Raw genomic sequence first — 22,854 nt, forward strand, 5'->3', positions numbered from 1 at the left:
TTTTTGACATTCTATTGGGAAAAGCATTTATCCTTCCATTTCTCCCAAGTCCTCATTTTCCTGATTTGTAAAATGAAAAGTTGGACTACATAGCTTGTAAGATCCTTCCTAGATCTTTAAAATGGGAATGATAATATAACAAACATCCTGTAGCATCACATGAAGTTGAATAGCAAAAAGAGTTTTTTCTATAGCTATCTAATTAATCAATCATTTGATTCACTGTGGGTGTCTCACAGGGCTCCTGCTAAATCTTTTCTTCCTCTATACTATGTGACTTGGCAATCTTGTCAGCTCTCATGCAGATGATTCTCAGATCTATTTGTCCAGCTCTCACTTCTCTGTTGACCAGAAGAATTGCCTTTTTGACTGCTATATCATATCTTGAATTGGATGTCTTATAGATATTTTAAACTCGCCCAATCCAAAACTCAACTCATTATTTTCTCCCTCTTCCAAACTTCCTTATTGTGTGGACGGTAGCCCCCCACACTCAGGCTTGAGATCTAAGTAAAATCTGAGACTCCCCACTCTCTCTCTCTTACCTAATACATCCAATTTGTTGTCAAGGCCCATTTTACTTTTGTAACATTTCTTGCATACGCATCCTTCTGCTCTTTGACAGGTTGGTTCAGGCCCTTATTACCTTACTTATGAACTACTTCAAAAGTCTTCTGGTTTATTTGATTGCTACAGATATGTCCTTTCTACAGTCTATACTCTACTCAGCTGCCAGAGTGAATTTCCTAAAGTCAATCTGATTCTCATTGGCCACCCATAGGTCCTAGGTCAAGCCCATTTGGTCATTATTTGGGTCAGGATTGAATCAGATTGAATGTAAATAACAATAATTTCTGTTTTGACCAGAAACCCTCAAGGTCTTCTCCTCCCAGATTTATTTATTTAGAATTTTTTTTTATTTTGGACTAGGTGAAAGAGGAAATTATTTGCTTCAATTGGTCCCAAGCTTAAATCACTGAATGAGTATGGCCTCAGTCAAACTGAGACCTGTTCAGGGACTTAGCTTGAAAAGGCCAAGGTTTCCCATTGCATCTAGAGCCATCTCCAGTCATCCTGATCTATATCTGGCCACTGGACCCATATGGCTCTGGGGGAGAAAGTGAGGCAGGTAACCTTGCCTTCCTCACTTAAATCCAGTTCACTTTCATTTTATGGCATCACCTCCTTGATCTGTTCTTGGAGAAGAACAAACACCAACAATCCTAAAGTATATGACTGTGTCACCTTTCCTCTTTCCCACCTTTCTTGATTAAACTTCAGTGGTCCCCTGTTACCTTTAGGAACAAATACAAAATACTGTTTAGCATAAAAAGCCCTTCATAATCTGGCCCCTCCCCATCTTTCCAGACTCCCCTACTCCCATCTTTTCCACTGAATATTCTGCAATTCTGTGATTGGCTTCTCATTGCTCCTTTCCCACTTCCAGGTATTTTCTTTGCTTGTCCCTCAGACACAGTGTTCTTCATCCTCTTCATCCTCTCACTTCCATGGCTTCCTTCTAGTTCAAACCAAAATGTCACCCTCTAGAGCAATGGCTAAACTTTTTTTACAATCATGACTCCTTTTTGCCCAAGAACTTTTATGTGATCCTGAGTATATAGATATATGAAATAGGTATTCAAATCAAATATATACTACTAATAAATTATAAGTTTGTGACCTCTTATATTCAGTTAAGGGTTTCAACCCACAGTTTAATAATCTTTGCTCTAGAAGAAGCTTCCCCAATTCCTGTTTATTCTAAAACATTTCTTCTATTATTTCCAATTTCTCCTGTATATATCATAAATAGTTCTATATATATATAATTTTTCCCCCACTAGGCTGTGAGGTCTTAGAGAACACAAATGGTCTTTTACCTTTCTTTTTGTTCCTATCCCTGAGCACTTAAAAATGCTTAATAAATGTTTATTGACTAATTGTTTAGAAGCATTTACCAAGAAGCTATATTGTGGGCACTGTGTTAAGTGCTATGGATAAAAAACACATTCTGTGACCTCAAGGATCTTATCTTCAAGCTGTGGAAGGAGAAAGGGTACCTATAAAGGCATATTTGAATTGATACAAAGCAATTGAGGGAGGGGCTTTGATTCTAGTTCATAGATTTTTTTGGCCTGAATAAAAATGGCTGACACTTTGGTACCTCTCTCCCTCTAATCTTTTGCATGTTTGGACCTAGCTATTAATACAGACAGGTACACACACACACACACATACAGACACTCACCAACCTCCAAATTCATTGGATAAAAAATCCTTTTAATTTTACTCACTAATGGCTGGATACTCTAGGTTTATATTATGAAGTGGAGGGGGGGGGGAGAAGAATTGTTTCCAGGGAGCCTCAGCTGGCCAGCGAAGCAGAGTAAATTATTTCCAGGCAGGGATAAGATTTAGTGGACCCTTTGAATTTAGAAATATGTCTGAAAATTATTATTATTGTTTCATGGCCAAAACTGTAGGCCTAGGCCCTCCAATTAACCTGCAGAGTGCCCTGCTAATAAATAAGCCTTTTGACTTCCCATTGTGTTATGAAGGAAAAGAAGAACCCAGCTAGGCAAACAGTTCATGCTGAGACATGCTCACAATTAATTCTTAGGGTTTGCCAGTTTCACAATTTCTTACATGAATTTCTAAAGAAGGAGCAGGGTTCTGACTCTATTGAACTCTTTTTTGGTAGATATAAAGATCCAGAAATTGCAGCATTCTATTTGATTCAATTCAACCCAATCCACTTCATTCATTAAGCATTTCCATTCAATTTGATTCAATTTAATAAGCATTTATTAGGCACCTACTAAAGGCTAAGTCCCTCTGGCTTTCTTTGATTGTTGAGGGCCTCTCTCAGATGATTGTAGAAATCCCTGTAACCAAAACTATAACTAGGAATTTCCTTATGAGGTTCAAAGTCATTTGAGGTACAATGCAGAGAGTAGGGAGACATCAAGGCAGCTGGGGGGAAGGATGACACCTAGTACCATTACCACTGATTATGGGCATCCCATTTGGCAATGGTCCCCAAACTTGGTAGTACAATGTGGGGAATCTGGCTAGATTGGATATACTTATAGAAACAAAGATTTAAAGCTAGAAGGAATCCAAAATCGTTTTACAGGTGAGGAAATTGAAGCTCACGAAGACTTAACCTATGTCATATAGACACAAAGTGGCAAAGACTAAATTAGATGTCAGACATCAGATCTATCCATTGTGTCCATCTTCTTATCTGTTTAGCAGTGGGAAAAGACAATTCCTAAGTGGGGGAGTCGGCAGTGAATTAGTGGAGCCCACAAAAAGGCTCTGTTAGGAGAAAAGGATGCCTTCTGGTTGCTATAGTACTGTTTGCTACAGACAAGTTATGGTTCAGTTTTATCACCAATCAGGAAGGAAACAGAAGGATTTGAGCCATTGCAGGAAAGAGTAATGGAATTGCAGTTAGGAGATCTGGATTTATATTTTGCTCTACTACTTATTAACTGCCTAATCCTACCTAGGCAAGTCATTTGATAAGGAAATACAAATACAAAGCTATCTGTGTGGGGATGGGAAAAATAACAATTTTTTGAAAAGGTGTTATGACAGAAGTGGGAAAGCAGAAGAACCTTTTGAAGACAGTGGCACTTCTAAATCTTAATGGTAACTAGAGATTGCAAGATGTGAGGAGAGGGAGAGTGCCACAATTATGGAACATGCCTATGCAAAGGGTCTGAAGGGGGACATGACACATTCTTATACAGAAGAGCAATATGACTTGGAAATAGAATGTGGGAGGGAAGGGTAATGACAACTAAATTGAAAAAATAGGCTGGAGCTAGATTTGTGAAGAGTATTCATCTGAAATATTTGTATTTCATTCTGCAGACAATAAGGAACCATCAAAGCTTCTGGAGCAGGGGATGATTTGGCTAAATATTTAGACATGACTAAGATTTCCAGACATTTTTCACAACTATGTAAAGTGAGTAGTACAAGTATTAATAGCTCCCATTGCATGGATGAGAAAATTGAGACGTAATGACAATGTGATTTGTTCTTGATCATTCATAGTGTTAATAAAGAGTTGGCAGGGATTCATACCACACAGGTTTTGTTATGAATAATGGCTATAGACTGAGTCAGTGCTGATCAGTATTGAGCATATTAGACCCCGAACATATATAAGCTCTACCTGCTGCCATGTATTAACTATATGAACATGGACAAATAACTCAGTCTCTCTAAGCCTCAGATTCCAGTGGGCATAATAATACTTGGGACCCTTAACTATTGTAAGGACCAAATGAGATGATAATAATAATATTGCTGTAGTTGTGTTTTTTTTTGTTATAATCTAATCCTGCCTTAAATATTTATCTGTTCAAGAAATTTTCAGTGGAGTAAGAAACTACTAAGAAAGTTCTCTTTATTGATGAAAATGGCTAATTGTTTAGATCATTAGAGTCTAACAAATTAAATGATTTGCCCAGATGAACAATATTTGTCAAAAGTTGGCTCTAACCCCATGTCTTTTTGATCAAAGCACAGTCTTTCAATCACCAGATGAATTCTGCTCTTATAAATTGAAATCAACTATTGGAGTTACCTCCAATGGAGTTACCTCCATGGAGATACCTCCATGAAACATGGTTTCTCAGTGCAGCCAGAAACAGAATGTTGGGTGGGTCATTCTAGCAGGGCTACTCTTAGGTTCTCAACTCTAAACTATCCAGAGCAATGATGACACAGTTGAGCTATTAATGGGGGCTTCTTATTTCTTTGGTCCCATCTTTTGTCCCATTTTGTCCATTTATAACAACACCAAAAAAAGATCGATGGGAGAAATGAAGAGTCCTTAAAATCTAGAGTTGGAACTTTGATTATCTAATCCAATCTTAAATAAATTTAAATCTATGACAGCCCCCAAAGCTCTGTTTACATACCTCCAATGATTAGGTATTCACTACCTATTATTATTAGCATTATCAAGTTCTTTCTACTGAATCAATACTTCTTTCTGGTTATTTCAGCCTAATATTAATAGAATCATAGAAATGGGGAGTCACATGGGAGGTAAAGTCTAACCCCCTCATTGCACTGATGATGAATGAGGTAAAGAGAGGTTTAACTGACTTGCCCAGATTCACACAGCTAGTTAGTAGCAGAAGTAGGATCTGAACCAGCTTTTCCCGATTCCAAGTCCAGTGCCCTATCCACTAAGGCACAGGTCTTCATTCTATCTTCTAGAAGAAAATAGGATAAAATGAATTCTGCCACATGAGAGTCCTTGAACTGCTTGAAAACAGCTCTCATGTTGCCCCTTATTCTTTTCTGGGGTAAACTTTCCCTCAGAAACTAGGTCTTCCAAGACTGATTCTTTTGGAAACTGAAACTAGGCCATCTTTTAACTCAATTCTAACCTTGCCTTTAAGCAGTGAATGGGTGTTGCTTCAGACAAACTGAGACTTGGGAAAGACCTTAGCTTAACACCAAGTTTCCCACTGCATCCAAAGCTATCTCCAGTTATCCTGACCTATGTCTTGTCACGGACCCAGATGACTCCAGAAGAGAGACTGGGGCTGGAGACTTTGCACTGCCCTGACTCACTTAAATCCAATTCTATTGCAAGTCATGATATCATCCTTTTGATGGCTTTGGTCCTCTTTGAGAAAGGATGAGGAAAGACAACGGCAACAATAAACTCCCCCAGGCCTTTCACTCATCTTCATAGGCCATGACCTTGAGACTTTCTTCCAAATGGTAATTCCTTCTTCTCTTTGCTCTTATCAATGTCTTTCTTAAGATGTAGTATCAAGAAATGACCAGGGCAGTGGACAATGGGACCATGACTTCTAAAAATAAGAGCTTTACAAATCTCTTGACATTATTGTTTCATTTGGGTATCACAAGAACTCCAGTGACTGTGGATAAGGGAGGAAGAGATAAATGTATCTTTAAATAATACCTGCTGACATTGTGCTAAGCATTTTTTTGACAAATATTTTCCTATTTGACCCTTACAACTCTGTGAGGTAGATGCTATTTTTGTTCCTATTTTATAGTTAAGGTAACTGAAGCAAGCCAATGTTAAATGACTTAACATCATACAGCTATCAAGTGACAGAGGACAAAATTAATCTCATATTTTCCTGACTCTATTCAGTTCTCTCCAGTCTGCTACCAGTTGCCTTAGGATAATATGATCCCCATTTAACCAAGGAGAAAACTGAGGCTCATGGTGGTGTGAGTAAGTGTCGTGGGTGGAATATGAATGCAGCATTGTGTCTCACCATTGATGCAAACTAAGTCTGGGTAAGCTGCTAAGTCACCATCATCTGGGGATGTATGAACTCTATTTCCCTGGCATGTCACTTAGTTAGGAATGGGACTGCGTGGGGAGGGGGGGGAGGAGGAGGAGAAGCAATGTTTTCTGTCCTGGAATTGCAGACTCCATTCTCTCTGCCATTCCACTGTCCCTATTTTGACCATCTCCCCACATAGGGCTTTGCAGGAGGATCTCTCCTTCTGCTAAATAGCATATACTGATACTAGCTGGGTTTTGCCAGATAGCTTTATTATACAAAGGGTCAGATACAATAAAATGCTTGGAGGCTTTTAAGAAAACATTAGGAACATTTACCCTGACGTTATTGACAATCAGGTTAATAAGCTCTCTGACTAGTGTGGTCCTACAGGGCATTGGCCCTTCTAATCTCTGTTGCTTTCCTCCTCCTCATTTGCCAGGGGGATGATTATCAATACATTACATTTCAGGGAAAAGATTTTCTGAATATATTCTGTTTCATCATTCAGGATTTCAATCACTATCATCCCCTGGTCCTAAGCCCTTCTTATAACATAGGGAATATAGGGTTTAAAAATTGAAGAGCCCTTCAAGATTATCAAATTCATTCCCTTTGTTTAGTAGAATAAAAATCAGACTCAGAGAAGGGAAGGTCAATGGTGGCTGAGGAAGTAAGAATTTGCTTTTGAGTTCTGGTCTTCTGACTTGAGAACCAATCTTCTCTTACTATACTGTGGTGTCTCTTGGGACAGGCAGACCCATAGAAATTTACTTGGGAAGAATCTCAGCTGCCATCTACTCCTTTTTATATGGTACATTGATTGGCTTTTTGATCCAAAACCCTGGATTCAAATTCTATTTCAGACACTTTGGCAAACTGAATAGTTTCATCTGTAAAATGGGAAATAAAATGACTGAATTTATGGTGAGGAAATCTGAGTTTAAATCTTACCTCTGCCCATACATTCCTGGCCACATAACCTTAGTCTAGTAATTTCATCTACTCAAGTCTTTTCTTCCCTCCTGAAAAATTGTAATCAAAAGGATTGACTCAGGTAAGGTTCTAAGGTCCCTCGCAGTTCCTACAATCAACCTTCTAACTCAATGTTGTTTTAAAATCCTTTCCAACTTTCACATTTTGTGTTGACTTTGTCTAGTTCTAACATTCTAGGATAGAGGAAAAGGGCCTTCTTCTTTTCCCCTATTGCTCTCCCTTTCGGATTTGTACAAGTTATGCCTTCCACCTTCACTACATGAATTTTCATGTAGGCTCTCTTCTATTTCATCCCCTCCCCTCCATGTTTATTATTAGTCAAATAGAAAAGAAAATGTCTGATAAACATTCCATCTGAAAAGGCAGATGTTGCTTCAACCTTCTTTAGTTCACCCCAATTTGTAATGAGCATCCATTGTGATGGTTAAATCCATTTATCCACTCAACAAATAGGTGTTAAACACTTACTGTATATAAGAAATTAGACTAGTTAAAAGGGACATAAAGAAAAGGCAATAAATAATTTCCTTCTTTTAAGAAATATATTCGATGAGAGGGATATGACATCTATTAAGATACAAAAAATAAAACTGTATACAAAGTATATATTCTCACTCATTTCTTGATTTATTCAGCAGACATGTATTAACAACCAACTACTGTGTGTGTATAAGATGGTGTTGGTATTTGTGAAGTTAAAAAATAGTCAATAAAAAAGGTCCCTTAGCCCCTTTGGTTACCCTCTATCTGTTATATGTATATTTGTATATGTAAATTTTGTCTTCCCTGTTAGATTTCAAGGTCCTTTCAGGGAATGACTCTTTGGCTTTTTTCTTTACATCATAACTCCTAGTATAATACTAGGTATGTGAGTCATATACATGTTTATTAGGTGGCACATATGTATCTAGGAAATATAGGAAATGTTATGATCATGACATAAAAATAAAATCTTTAGATAATTGAGTAACTGAAACCTTTAGAAGGAAAAGGGAAAGCTTCATGAAGAAAATAACCTTAGAACAAGGCTTTAGAGTATCAATAAGGGGACAGTGGAGAGAAAGGAATGAATAAAGGGTATCCATAATTACTATTTTTGAAACTGGTCTCTCCTTATGTCATCTTAAGGAAGACAAAGGAAGTAAGATGGAAATTGGGACACTGGACCTAATTCTGACCAATGGAGACCAGTTAACTGATAAAAGGAAAATGACAGGAACTTTGAGAAAAAAAACATCATATCATCTTAGGATAGAGAAAGACCAAAGAGGAGGATACTGGAACAGTTTACTCACATTCCTTCCTGTGTCTCTGATCTCCATTGATCTCTACAGCATTATGATGCAATTAAGAGAATAATGGATTTAGTGCCAGGAAAATGTTGGTTCAAATCCCATCCTTGTTCCTTACCATCTTTTTGTAAATTACTTCCTCTAAGTTTGTTAACTTATATTGTTTGTTATACCGTTACTTGTGTGTACAATTCATGTTTGTTACACCACATTGAGCCTGCACTGACTGTGGGGAGAATCATCACTAATAGCCTCTGCGTTATTGCTATGTGCTTGTATAATACCTCCCATGCTGATGGGTTTGTGCATAATAAGAGCCTTCAGCCCAGAGACTTGCTAGCAACCCCCACTTCCCTTTAGTGCTTTTCATCTCCCTTCCTGAGAAGTCAGGGGGGGTCATGATCACCTCCTTTTTTGTGCTTTCATCTCCTTTCCTGAGAAGTCAGGGAGGGCGTGATCACCTCCTTTTTGGTGCTTTTACCTCCTTTCCTGAAGAGTCAGGTATGGCATGACCACCTGTGTTCTAAAACAAAAGAAAGCGGGAGATGTAACGGGCTGAGGTTTGAGTTGATGCACTGAAGTCCCAAGCACGTGAGGCTAAATAGTAATTGGACCATACTCTATTAATAGATATGCTTGGAGAAAGAATGGTCCCCGCCCATACTTTATGCAAGTTCTAATGTGTTGTATAGGAAATGGCGTAGGGTGATTTTGGTGAGTGGAGGCAGAGGGGCAGAGAGAGAAGGGAGAGAGACTGCTGGCTGGGTTCCTGTTGCGGCTGTACACATTGTTAATCCCTCTTCCCCTCCACAGAAAATAAAGATTGAAGATTTTCCCTTAACCTGAATTCCTGACTCTGGCTGATTTTAAAATACGCAGTCATCACATAAGTTGATCCCACTCTCCAAATTTCTGAAAAGAGGGGTTAGACCTTTATGGATAGTCCTGTGATTTGCCTAAGGTCACACAGTTAAAAAGAGCAGTTAGATTTTGGATCAGGCATCTCAACCATCAAAACCAATGCTCTTTTGATATACTACACTGCCTATCATGACTACCATTGCCACACTATTAAAATAGCCTTCAGTGATCTCTGTCTCCAGTCACTCCCCCATTGCTCTCCACTTTGCTGCCAAAATGTTTTTCTAAGTTCAGGTTTGACCATGTCACTTCCTCCATCATTTCTACTTGTCCCGTTTAATAAATTCCAGTAGTCTTCCTTTACTCTTGGATTAACTATAAAGTCCTTTGTTTGACTTTTAAAGATCTTCACATACTGGCTCCTCTCTCTCTTTCCAGTACTCTTATACTCTCCTTCCCTCCATGCACTCTGAAATTCGGCCAAGTTGGCCTTACTGGTTGGTCTTCACACAGGACACTCCATTTCCCAACTCTATATCTTTTATACTGCCTGTTTCTCATTCCTGAAGTGTTCCTCTTATCATCTTTTTCTACTAAAACATGGGCTTCCTTCAAAGCTCAATTCAAACACCACCTTCTGCTCAAATTATTTTATTTTCCAACCAGCTTCTGGTATCTTCTGAAATTACTTTCCATTTACACTTATATAGATCTTGCAGATACCTATTCACAGACATGTTGACTCCTCCACTAGAATTTTGGGGATAGGAACTGTTTTTGCCTTTCTTTGTCCCACCAGCAAAATACTTGGCATGTAGTTGACTAACAGATTGCTTAATAAATGTTGATTAAGTAAACAATTGGCTGACCGAGGCAAAGTTTGAAGCTTCCTTTTAACCTTAGAGTTTCAATAGGTGACAAACTTGGTCTCTTTCCTCCATGTCTTAACCATTAGTGACTTCTCTGAGACTCTATGTCAGGAAGGTATTGTTGTTTTTTCCCTCTTCTAGTTTGTTAAATTTTTACTAAGAGAATTGAAGAGTTGAAAACCATTTTTCAAAATATGTTTTGTCATTTAATTATACACATGCTTCTATTTAGTTATAACTTCTCTTGTCATGTCTATAACAAACCTGGGTTTTGATATGCCCAAACAGATTTCCTTTCTTGGGTTTACAAAATTTTATCATATGATAATTAATAGTCAGGAAAAAGTAGCCTAGACACACAGTCAATTTAATTATCTCTTCTCCTTTTCACATCTATAGAATTAACAGATGTCTCTCTGGTTTCTAGGAGCAATTAGATGGCAAAATGGATAGAGCAGCAGGCCTGGAGTCAAATTCATCCTAAGTTCAAATTCATCCTTACACACTTACTAGCTGTCCTGGGCAAGTCACTTAGTCCTATTTGCCTCAGTTCCTCATCTATAAAGTGGGGATACTTTGGAGACTGAAATGATGAACCACTCCAGTATTTTTGCCAAGACTTTATCCTCCCTAACCTCTGACAAGTGTATGGGATCAGGAGGAGTCAGACATGGATGAACTACCAAACAATAAATGATATGTTGGGTAGAGAACTGTAATTAGAAAGATCTGGGATGAAATTTTGTATTTGACACATGTGAGATAATGGAAAATTCCCTCAACTCCTCAGTGACCTCAGAAAACTCCCTAGACTGTATATGACAGATGTGGTGTTTATCTGCATATTTTGAGAGAATTGGCAAGCTGGAATTTCTTCATATTTATGAAATCGTGTTCACTATGGAGTGAAATTTAGAGTGGCTATATCCATAATCCTTTAACATCAAAAAGTAGTGCAGTTTAAGAAAAATAAATGAAAGCAGGATATTTCCAGATGATTGGTTGGTGACTTCTGCCTCAGTGCCATTGCAGAGTATCCTATCTCTAGTTTGTGACTGAAGTTGAGCTTTATATCATTTACCTAAGGTACAAAAATTCTTAATCATGACTCAATCAGCATCCTCTCTTTCTAATCATTATCTATAATTAATTATAGATATATAGATATGCATATCTATATATCTATAATTAATTAATCTATAATTAATTTGACTCTGAGAGTCAAAGTAAACTAATGGGAAAGACTACCCCTTGTTCAGTTGTGTCCAATTTTTCATGATCTCCTTTGGGGTTTTCTTGGCAAAGTTTTCCTTCTCCAATTCATTTTACAATTGAGGAGCTGAGGCACACGGGGTTAAGTGATTTGACCAGGGTCACACAGATAGTAAGAGCCTGAAGTCAGATTTGAACTCAGGAAGATGAGTTTTCCAGACAATAGGTCTGGTGCTCTATCCACCTACTGGCCCCCTAAAGCTATTATAGCAGCTAGATTTAGTTAGGTCTTAGGTTCTACCTAATCCAATCTTTCATCTTATTTTGCAGATAAGCAAATTAAAGTCTAGACAGTTTATCTAGGTCACATAGGTAGCAAGAACCAGATTAGGGATCAAAACTCAAGTCATCTGATTCAACTATCTGGCATTCTTTCCATAGAACCATACTAATAGGAGAGGTAGTTATTTTGGTTGTTGTTTGTCCTGCATTTTTCAATAGGACTATGATATCAGGGAAGTGATGCTGTAACATGCAAGTGAGTTAGATTTAAGTGATGGTCAGTTTTAAGGGAAAAAATAAGTATCATGAGTTTTAAAAAGTCCCTGTTACCTCCAAGGTGCATTATAAAGTCCTTAGTTTGGTCTAAAAAGCCTGGTCTCTCTTTCCTTCTCAGTTTCCTTAAGTTTTGTTCACCTCTATATATTTTTCAGGCAGGTATGCTTCTTGCTCCTTTCACACTACATCAGTAAGGAGTCTGTTCCTGTCAACTTACTTTTTGGGGTGAACATTTACATCTTGGAAATTAAAAAAAAACATACTACAAATCAAGAATTTATTTAGTGTTTTATTGATTGTCTAAACTTTAAAAAGTGATGGAGAAAATGATAATACATATTAAACTATAGTGGATCATGGTTGGGAAAACCAATTGTTAAATATTTATCTATACCACATCCTTGCTTGGAATTTTCTGTACCCTCACTTCTACCATTAGTTTCCATAGTTTCTTTCAACTCTCATCTTGAAAGCTACCATGTAAAAGAAGTTTTTCCCAGTTTCTTCTGTTGGCATTATCTTCCCCTCTGAAAGTATGTATTTTTTGTATCTGCCTAGTCATCAGTAGAATGTGAGTTCCTTGAGGTCAGGTTTGTCTTTTTTTGTCTTTCTTTGTATCCCCAGACTTTAGCACAGTGCCTAACTCAGAGTAGGCACTTAATAAATGCTTTTTAAAATGTGATTTTGATTTGATTCGACAAGGGAAATATTGAGATCAAGGGCACAAGTGGAGAGATTATCCTAGGAAGAAGAGTTACCATTTCCTTGGAGACAAAGCTACAAGACAATAAGAAAGGAGGCAGAAAAGTTTTAAGGTTCAGAATATAGTAGATCAGAAGCTTTACCATGAATACATTGGAATTTCTCAGATAAATAAGAGGTGAAATTGTCTACTGTAAGATGGAGGGTTGAGGCTTCAAGAAATGGAGGTTTGGAACACCTCCTGCTGGTTGGAGGTTAGTGTCAGAGAGACATGAAAGCATTGCTATAGAGCAGAAAAAGACCAATTAAAATTAGATAGTAGTGGAGCTAGTTGGTATGGTTGTATGACTTATTCCAAAACAAATTTTAGATTGGAAATAATACCAGAGAAGGCAGATGTTTGGGGTGTGCCAGGGCTGAGGACTGGTAAGACATGAATGATGGGAGGAAAAGGTATATATGACTCAAAGGCAGAGAAAACAGCCAGGTCTCCATTAGGGATAATAATTAATTCCCCTAAAATGATCACATGTATTCAGGTTCACATTATTCAAAGTCCGAATTAAGCAAAATATGATCATAAGTTCCAGTCCAATGGCACTATTCCACCACAGGATTTCAAATAGTGCAAAATAATGGCACTAATTAGGACCTGACTGATGGAACTGATTAACTATAGACCAAGTCTATAACTGGAGGAAAGAAGGGCCAGAACAAAGTTGATAGATGGAGTGAAACTAGAAACAAACAGAGAGAGGGAAAGGAATTCATGGTAAAAAGTTAAGTTTAGAAAGGTGTGAGGTACAAGACAAGATTTTGTGACTGGGGACAAGGAGGGAAACATTTCAGAATTGCAGAAAATTTAAATACAATTTTGCTAAATATTAAGGTTTAAAATGATTTTGAGTTATCCCATTCCCTTCTCTGGTCATAGACTCCTGTTCTACCTCTCTGAGAGCCTCTTCTCTAATACATGGGAAATGAAATGTGGTACATTGAAAACAGTCCTGGATTTGTAATCACAGGACTTGGGTTCAAATTTAGACAATTTTAATAATCACTTGGATTTATATAGGACTTTAAGGTTTGTGAGCCACTTTAAAATATCTGATCCTCATAATTCTTGGAGGTAGGTAGTAGTAATAATAATCATAATTAATAATAATAATAACTAACATTCCTAAAGCTTATTGGGTGTCAGGCACTATGCTAAATGCTTTACAAATATCATTTCTATTAATTTTTCACAACTTTGGGGGGTTGGAACTGTTATTTTCCCCATTTTTACAGATGAGGAAACTGAAGTAGGTAGCACTTGAGTGATATATCCAGGGTCACACAGCTAGTAAGTGTCCGAGGCAGAATTTGAAGTCATCTTTTGTATTTTCCTCGACTCTCTTCTCTGCACCTATTAACTACTACTTATTATCTATGTGATCTTGCATAAGTCATATAGAATCACAGAACTTGAGAGCTAGAAAACTATCTGGCCTAATCCACAATTATAAAGAATTCCCACTTGAACACATTTGACAAGTTGTCACTCAGCCTCTGCCAGAGAGTTAGGAAGAATCATCATCTTGAAAGGTACCTCATTCTACTTTCTAATTATTATAAAATTTTTCTCTGACTCACATCGATCCCAAATTTGTTTCTTGGAAATTTTTACCCATTTCTCTCTGGGTCAATCTTTATTCATTTGTTAAATGAGAAGGTGAGATGCCATGCTCTCTCAGGTGCATTCTTGATCTGCCTAGCAGATATACATAGTTCTGTGTATGATTCCAGTATAGGGGTTAGAGGAGAAAAGTCCTCAAATGACTTTGTCTCTAACCTTTCGTCATCTCAGGTGCCCATCTTTAGATATTTTCAAGTTAATCAAGGTTTCCTTCTAAAATATGGTCCCTCTTTTTCTCTTTTACTATCTATCCAAGAGAAGCAGGATATGGGAAGGTCTGACTGCTGGTGAGCAGCAATAGAGATCTGTCAGGAATTAACCTGGATCCTGTGTCAGAGCTTATCTTAGGGCCTTTGATTAAAGGAAAGAATTTTGGGGAACATTCCCAATGTGGACTTTCTGTTTTACAGACAAAAGCTATTTGAGGTGTGGCTTACTGACATAGCTAAACCAGGTGAGGCAGCCTGAAATGTGGGGGCAGAATGAGAAGGAGCCAGGGAACTGTGGGGGTGGTTATGGAAAAATGTGCGTGTCCAGAAAAGAAATCATATTCCAGAAAACTGTAACTAAGTCCCTATGGACTCTAAACTTTCCCGGTGTACCCTGTAGCCCAGAGCCAACTACCTCACCAACTGTGTAACTTTGACGATATATTACAATTAGTCATATTGATACTGGTAATAATACTCAAAGGGTATCAGCTAGCTCTCAGTTGTGACATACATTTCATTTTTGATTGGATGCTAATTTCTCTTAACTCTCTAAAAACAATTAATTTTCAGCAAAGCTGGCATAGCAGGAAAAGAAATTAGGGAGAAGTAGAAGAAATTCTGAGTTGGCAGCAAAAGCAGAAGTCAATACTCATTAAAAATTAAACATGTATTACATTCCTGCTTTATTACAGGTAAAGTGATACCTTATCACTTATCACAAATCAGGGATTACAAATCAGGAAAAAAAAAAGATAAACCCTGTCCTCAAGGAGTTTATAATCCAGAGGGGAAAGACAATGTATAAAAGCAAGTATAGGTGGCAAACTCAACATTGGGGAATGGTGACAAAGTCAAAGTATGTGTGTGTGTGTGTATATATATATATATATATATATATATATATATATATATATATATACATATATATATATATATATATATATATATAGTATGTGTAGTATGTGTATATATACACACACACACACACACACACACACATATATATATATATATATCTCAGCCAGGTGGCTGCTACCTCCTTCAGTGAAGTTTGGGAGTTCAGGCTGAATCTACTAATTAGAGGAGCAGAAGGTAGCAATGAGGTAGAGAGCCAAGATTTTATTAAAAATGCTTCTAGGAGGTAATCCTAATAAAGAGGTTTCTGGGGCAAGATGAAGCAGAGTAGTTCCAAAGAGTACAGCCAATCAGAAATTAGTAACAGTAGTGGTGATGGAGTGCTTGTGGTGGTAATGGGGTAATATTAATAATTGTTGTAAGAAAAGGAAGAGAATGTAGAGGAAGAGAAGGAGCAGGAAGGAAGAGAAGTAAGTAGAATTTATTTAGAACTTTAAGGATTGAAAAGCACTTTACAACTACTAGGTCATTTTTTCCCTCAAAATACCCCTGTTGGAAAGTGCTATCATTATCTGTTAGAATCCTAGTGTTAACTCAATGGAATTGATACAATGCTTATTGATTCACACATTAGAGCAAATCCTTACAAGGTGTTAAGTCACTAGTATTGTTAGAAACAATGCTTGAATTTATACCTTTGAGAATTCACACATTGGCTCACAGGAGTTCATAAGTAGGGGAGATACACAAAACTTTGTAACTTTGTGAATTCATACCTCCCATAAATCCACTCTCAGCGGAGGAATCAACCTTTGGGTTCATACCTTTAAGAGATCATATATAAGAAGCTCTTAGAGTTTCAGTCAGTCAGTTCAATTGAAAAGATTGAGAGGGGAGCATCATTTGGAGATTGAGAAGCCACTAGAGTCAGAGTTGAGCTAAAGGCAGAAGCTGGAAGAGCTAAAAGACAAGCTGCAAGAGCAAGGAGTGAGATAGGCCTCTAAGAAAGCTAGGGACCAAGGAGAGAGATACGACTTGGAAGGAGAAAATAAACGTTTGGATTTTACCAGCTGGCTGCATTTGAAGTGATTATTACTTTGAACTAAAACTAAGACTGCCTCCAGAAAATCTCCCCAAGAAACCTGCTCTCAGAGAACCATTATATTTTAAAGAAGAAAACACCACAATTATCCTTATTTACATATGTGGAAACTGAGGCATACAGAGTTATGTGACTCGCTCAGGGTCACACAGCTAAAAATGCTCTGAGGCTGATTTGAACTCAGGTCTTCCCAACTCCAAACCATTATTCTATTTAGTTGTCAGATTACTTTTCTGGTAATAAGTTTCATATCATTTTCAAAGACCTAGACTGATTTCTATCATTTGTGATAGAGCACAAAAGGGAGTCAAGATAATAGGAATCTGAACTTCAATACGTGATTTAGTCTGAAATCTGTAAAATTAATAAGAATTGACAAATATTTCAAAAGGCTCTATCTTCTATAGCTCAAACAAATTTCAAAGATATTTTGTATCATAAATAATCAACTCTCTTTATCTTTTTGTCTTTTTCCAACTGTCTGTCTCTTCTCCCTAACTCTTCTTCTCTTTTCTTCCTCTCTATTCTGCTTTCTCTTTATGAGATGTGCAAAACAGCTACCTTTATGCTGTGCTTGATATTTTTCAAAGTACCTTCTTCACAACAATCTACAAACTAATTCACCCTTGAAAGAAGAAGCCTATTGTGCACAACATTGATCCTATTTAAAAATATTTCATGGCCTGGATAGGGTGATGTTTGTTTTGTGGAATAAAAGCCATTACTAAGACAGAGAAAATGGAATTTTGTTCAGGGAGCAGGAATTTAGAGCACTGATAACATCTATATTCCAGATGGCAGAAACAACTGAGCTAACACCTATTTAGCAAGAACAATTATTTTAAAATACAGTGCTACCTTTAGGGATGGCTTTCTTATTCTCCATTTTTTTTCATTACTGCCGGCTGCATCCTAAATGACTCCCAACTCTTGGATTGTCCTGCTTCCTCAACTTCCTAATAGCCACCTTATAGTAGCTAGATTTCTGCCTCCTCCTCCTTCCTCCCATTCTATGATTTGTCTGTCTGTCTGTCTGTCTCTCTCTCTCTCTCATACACACACACACAGATTTCTCTGCACAAGGCAATATGTACTGAGTTTTGATGTCCTTCACCAGGGCATTTTTCTCATGGATTTTTCCCACTTTTTGATCTAAAGTACCTTTGCTAAACAGCTCTTAGTATCAGAATCTCTAGTTAATTTTTTTTTGCCTTGAGGGAATGGCAGAATGTTTGATTTTCTTAGTTCCATCCATCATTAAATTGGTGACTCCCATCACCTCAAAGAGGAGGATTCATTTACCTGAATTGGAGGTGACAAAACAATTTAGAAAGATTTCCTTGAAAAATTTTGGGTTGGATAAGAAGCAGAAGTCAACAGTCATTAAACATTTATTAAGTGCCTGCTTTATTCCAGGTATTAGCACTGGGAATACAAATAAGAGGAAAAAAAAGATAGATCCTGTCCTCAAGGAGTTTACAATCTAGTGGGAGAAAACAATGCATAAAAGTAAGTACAGGTGGGAAAGGCATGAAAAGGTACTTGATTCTGGTGAATGGAGACAAAGTCAAAGAAATGTATATAAGTATGGTATTTACCAAAAGTATTGTAACCAGGTGAGAAATGAAATATCTGAGCTCCTTACCCCATGAAGAAGGCCCATGTATAGCATCTAGGTGGGCTGTTACCTCCTTCAATGGAGTTTGGGAGTTCATGGCTGAATCCTCCAATCGGAAGAGTAGAAGGTAGAGATGAGGTGGAGAACCATCAGTTCTTCAGTAAGCCTTTCTCATTCCTTCCTTTCAACCCTCCCTCCCCTCATTCAATGAGATTTTCTCTTGTCTTATACTAGTCTTTTTCCTTAACCTAATTGCATTTCTCTTAATTTTTTTCCCATATAGTCACAAGTATATCCCATATCAGAAGAAAACCATATATCTCATGAGGTCAAAGTCTATTTCTAGAAAATCAAGTTAGAAGGGACCTTCTTTGGCCTAAGCCCTTTCAGATGAGGAACCTGAGATTCATAATGGGGAAGTAACAATAACAAATTAGGAATAAGTGACAGAAACAGGGCATAAATTCCATCACCTGACTCCTAGGACAGTGTGCACTCTTTGTTAGAACCTAATTCAGTGCTATGCAGAACATAGCAAATGCCTGTCAAATTTAATTATATTTCTCATCCAGTGAAGAAATGGGTCATATAACTATAGAAAAGGGTTTAAGCTTATTTTGTTTGACCTCAGAGGACAAGACAAGAACCACAGGGTGGAAATGATAGAGTAACAATCTGTACCACCTTATAAGGAAAACCTTTCTAGCTCTTCGAGCTATTCACAATTGGCCTTGGGAACTTTAAAAGGTCATGCATAGTCTTCAGCCAGAGACTGGGTGGCCACAAGTCACAGGAACTAGGAGAAGCTCAAACATGTTTGTATTAAGAGCTGGGCTTGATGATCTCTGACTCCCAAATCTGAACTTTATGAGTCTTTAAATAGTTTATTTTTAGTCTCCCAGGCAAGTAGCCATCTAATTTGATCTTCTCTAGATGGGGAGATCACTACCTTGTTAGGCAGTCTGTTCTAGAGTTGGATAACTCTAAACTGTTAGAAAATGATTTCTCATATTAAGCCCAAACCTGCTTCTCTGCAAGTTTCATTCATTGTTCCTGGTTGCATTCTCTATGGTCAAGCAGGAGGGAAACAATATCTAATCCCTTTTCTGTATGTGAACTCTCTGTCCCTGAAGACAGAGCTTATATTTTCTCCCTAAATCTTGGTAATAAGATAAGCCATTCAATGCTCTTCTTTAGCATGACCATTTTGAGGGGCTAAAATGATACTTTCAAGAAAATCAAGACTTCTATCTAGAAGAGATCTTTTACATAATCTAGCATATTTCTTTCATTTTTCATAGGAAGTAGTTGAAATCAAGAGAATTTAGTGATTTTTTTCCAGGTCACATGGCTAGTAAACAAGACTAAAGACTAAAAACAATCTCTAGAGTGAAAAGATGCCACAGGAATGTCATAGATGAGTCTCTCAGTCCTACTTAGAGTTGTTGCTGATATATACATATACATACATACATACATATATACACACACACACACACATATATATATATATATATATATATATATATATATATATATATATATAGCCTTCCCTTCATTTGTTTCTGTGATTATTAGATATCTTACCTGTGGATATTGAATAGCTCTCCCTCAGTCTACTAGCCTGTCCAAAAAAGCTAACCCATTCCTGAACCTTAACCTGCAAGCCAAGAGAGCTGGAAGAAGAAATTTCTGCTTTTGTCACTAATTCCCTGTGTGACTTTGGTCAAGTCACTTCCTCTCTCTGGGTGTTAGTAGTCTCTTGTGTAAAAGGAGTGTATATATATATACATATCTATAGGGATATAGTGTGTGTTTATATCTGTATCTATATCTATTGTGCATGTATATATCTATAGAGTTTTGTATATGTATATATCTATAGGTACATTGTATATATATATACATATGTATGTATACACACATATGTATGTGTACATATGCATAGACTATATGATATCACAATACAACCACTGTATGTATCTACTGGTATATCTATTTATCTACATACATATTGCATGTGTATATATCTATAGGCATATTATGTATATATATTTCCATATGTTTATTGTATATGTACACATCTATAGGCACATTGCATGTATATATATATCTACATACATAATGTATTGTGTATGTATACAATATATTGTATATGTATATAACTATAGTCATATTGTGTACGTATATATCTATGTGCATATTGCATATATATACTATATGCATATTGTGTATGTATATATAGTATATTTATATATCTATATATATAATTACATATACATATCTATCTATCTATCTATAATCTATTTATCTATCTAGTTTCAGTTGATACCACAACAGATAATTCTGTAAGATGACTGCTTCAATTTTTATTATCCTTACATTACAAATGAGTCACAATGACTTCCTTAGGGTCACTCACCTAACGGGTATTTAGGGGATGATTTGAATCCAAGTTCTTTGACTTCAGTACCATTTTTCCCCCTACAATGTCAGGCTGTTTCTCTAGATCATCTCTAAATTTTTAACTTGGGATCTATAAAATTTAAGCTTTTTTTGATATTTCTAAATAATTAATTACTTATACCACCTTAAAATATTTCATTATATTTTTATTTGGAAGCCTTTATATTATTATATTTAATATAAAATTATTTGGAAGCCTTATATTTATTATATTATTATTTGGAAGGGTATGATGGCATCTCAAGACTGCCAAAGGGGTCCTCAACTTGGAAATGGTTGAGTTCTCAGGTCCTGTCCAGTAGACTATCACTGTTAGATCACAAACAACCACAGATCTAGAGATGGAGTCCACATACACAAGCAGCTTTCACAGACATTGAAGGCCAGAAAGTTTCAATGACATGTCAAGATAATAAACATGAAAGATACGATTTAAAGCCATGTCCTTTTATTCTACTGAGTGCCCTTTCCACTTTCCACATGGCTTCCCTAAATAACCTTGAAGTCCAGTGCTACTCTAAAATTCTCTGAGAGACAATGTCATGGCCAATTTTACATGAAATGAGACTTATTTTTACTCATTCCCATACTGATTAGGCATACTTGTGTTCTAGGAAGGTGCTTTTCCAGAAAGGTCTCTTTCCTTTCAGGAAGAGAGATTTTCCCCCACAAGTCATAAAAAGCTGTTGCCCTCCACAGGATTTAGCTAATTCAGCTCACTGTTTTGTCTTAATGGTTCACCAAGTGGTGATTTCTTACAGTAATGACAGTAAATGCATTTGAAATGTAGATATCGACCGAGGCAACAGCCCACACTTTCCTCATCAAATTTTCATGTTAAAATTAAAATACTTATGTTTGATTGGAAGAGTCAAAGCAGAATGATTGATTCTAATTTACCACCCAGGATTTTTTTTTGATAAAACAGCCCCCTCTTCCAACCATTCACTTTTAACCCCCCAACTCTCCAAAGAAGAATTAGAAATACAAATACTATCCATATTTCCAACTTGGGTTAAAGACAAATTCCAGAGCTGGAATTTAGGGCAAACATTTTAACCATGACTAGTGATCTCTTTGGCATTTTGTAGTGTTTTTAAATTTGTAGAACAAAAGAAAATAGAGTTGTAAAGGAAACCAATTATATTGAAATAGTTATCACTTCTGCTTAAAAACTAATTCCATATATTACAGATTAAGAACTTCTAAACCAATCCATACCTGGCCAAGAATCTTTACAAGAGTATTTAGCTTCTCTTAGAATCCTTCTCATGATAGAGAACTCAATAATCTCTGAGACACCCCTTTTGTTCAATTTCGAATAGTATCACACTTTAATATTTTTATATATTTTATATTAAGTTAAAATGTGTTATTTTTCTATAAGGCTTTATTTTTTTCTTTTGTCAAGTAAAATCTGCCTCTCTGAAATATCATTAAATTTCATATGATTTAAAAATAACTAGTATTTACAAAGCACTTTAAAGTTTATATAACACTGCATATGTTAACATATTGAACTTCAGACTACAAGTAACATTAAGGTATCATCTAATTCAATCCCCTATCCTCATTTTATAAGGAGGAAACTGAGGCTGAAAAAAATTCCATGACTTTTCCTAGGTTATCCAGCTAGAAGGTTGCTGAGCTAGTAATAGCTAGAATTCCTCTCCCCACTTTGAGGTCAAAAAATGTGTGATCTTCTGGCTTTGTCTCCCTATTTCTAATTAAAGCTTCATAGACAACTCTGTGACATACTGTATAGAGAGCAAGACTTTGAGTCAAGAAGACATTAATTGAAATCCTACTGCAGATACTATCAGGGCAACCGTGGGCAAGTCCCTGGTTTCAATCTCATTTTTCTCATTTGTAAAATGGAATTAATAAGCTTATCTCATCAAATTGTTGCAGGGAGACAGTGAAACAAGATGAGTAAGGCCCACTATATACTTTAAAGTGCTACATAAATTTTAGGTATTACTATTATAAGAGGACCTTTCATTGTCAGCCCTTAATATTTATTGAATTGACTTTACCCCTTGGACTCCCCAGCTGTGCTCTTTCTGCTAGATCATGTTGTCTCTTATAACTTTGCTTGATTTCAAACTAAACAAAACAACTTACCCAACGCCAC

The sequence above is a fragment of the Antechinus flavipes genome, chromosome 3 (genome assembly GCF_016432865.1).
Source record: "Antechinus flavipes isolate AdamAnt ecotype Samford, QLD, Australia chromosome 3, AdamAnt_v2, whole genome shotgun sequence".
Classification (NCBI taxonomy): domain Eukaryota; kingdom Metazoa; phylum Chordata; class Mammalia; order Dasyuromorphia; family Dasyuridae; genus Antechinus; species Antechinus flavipes.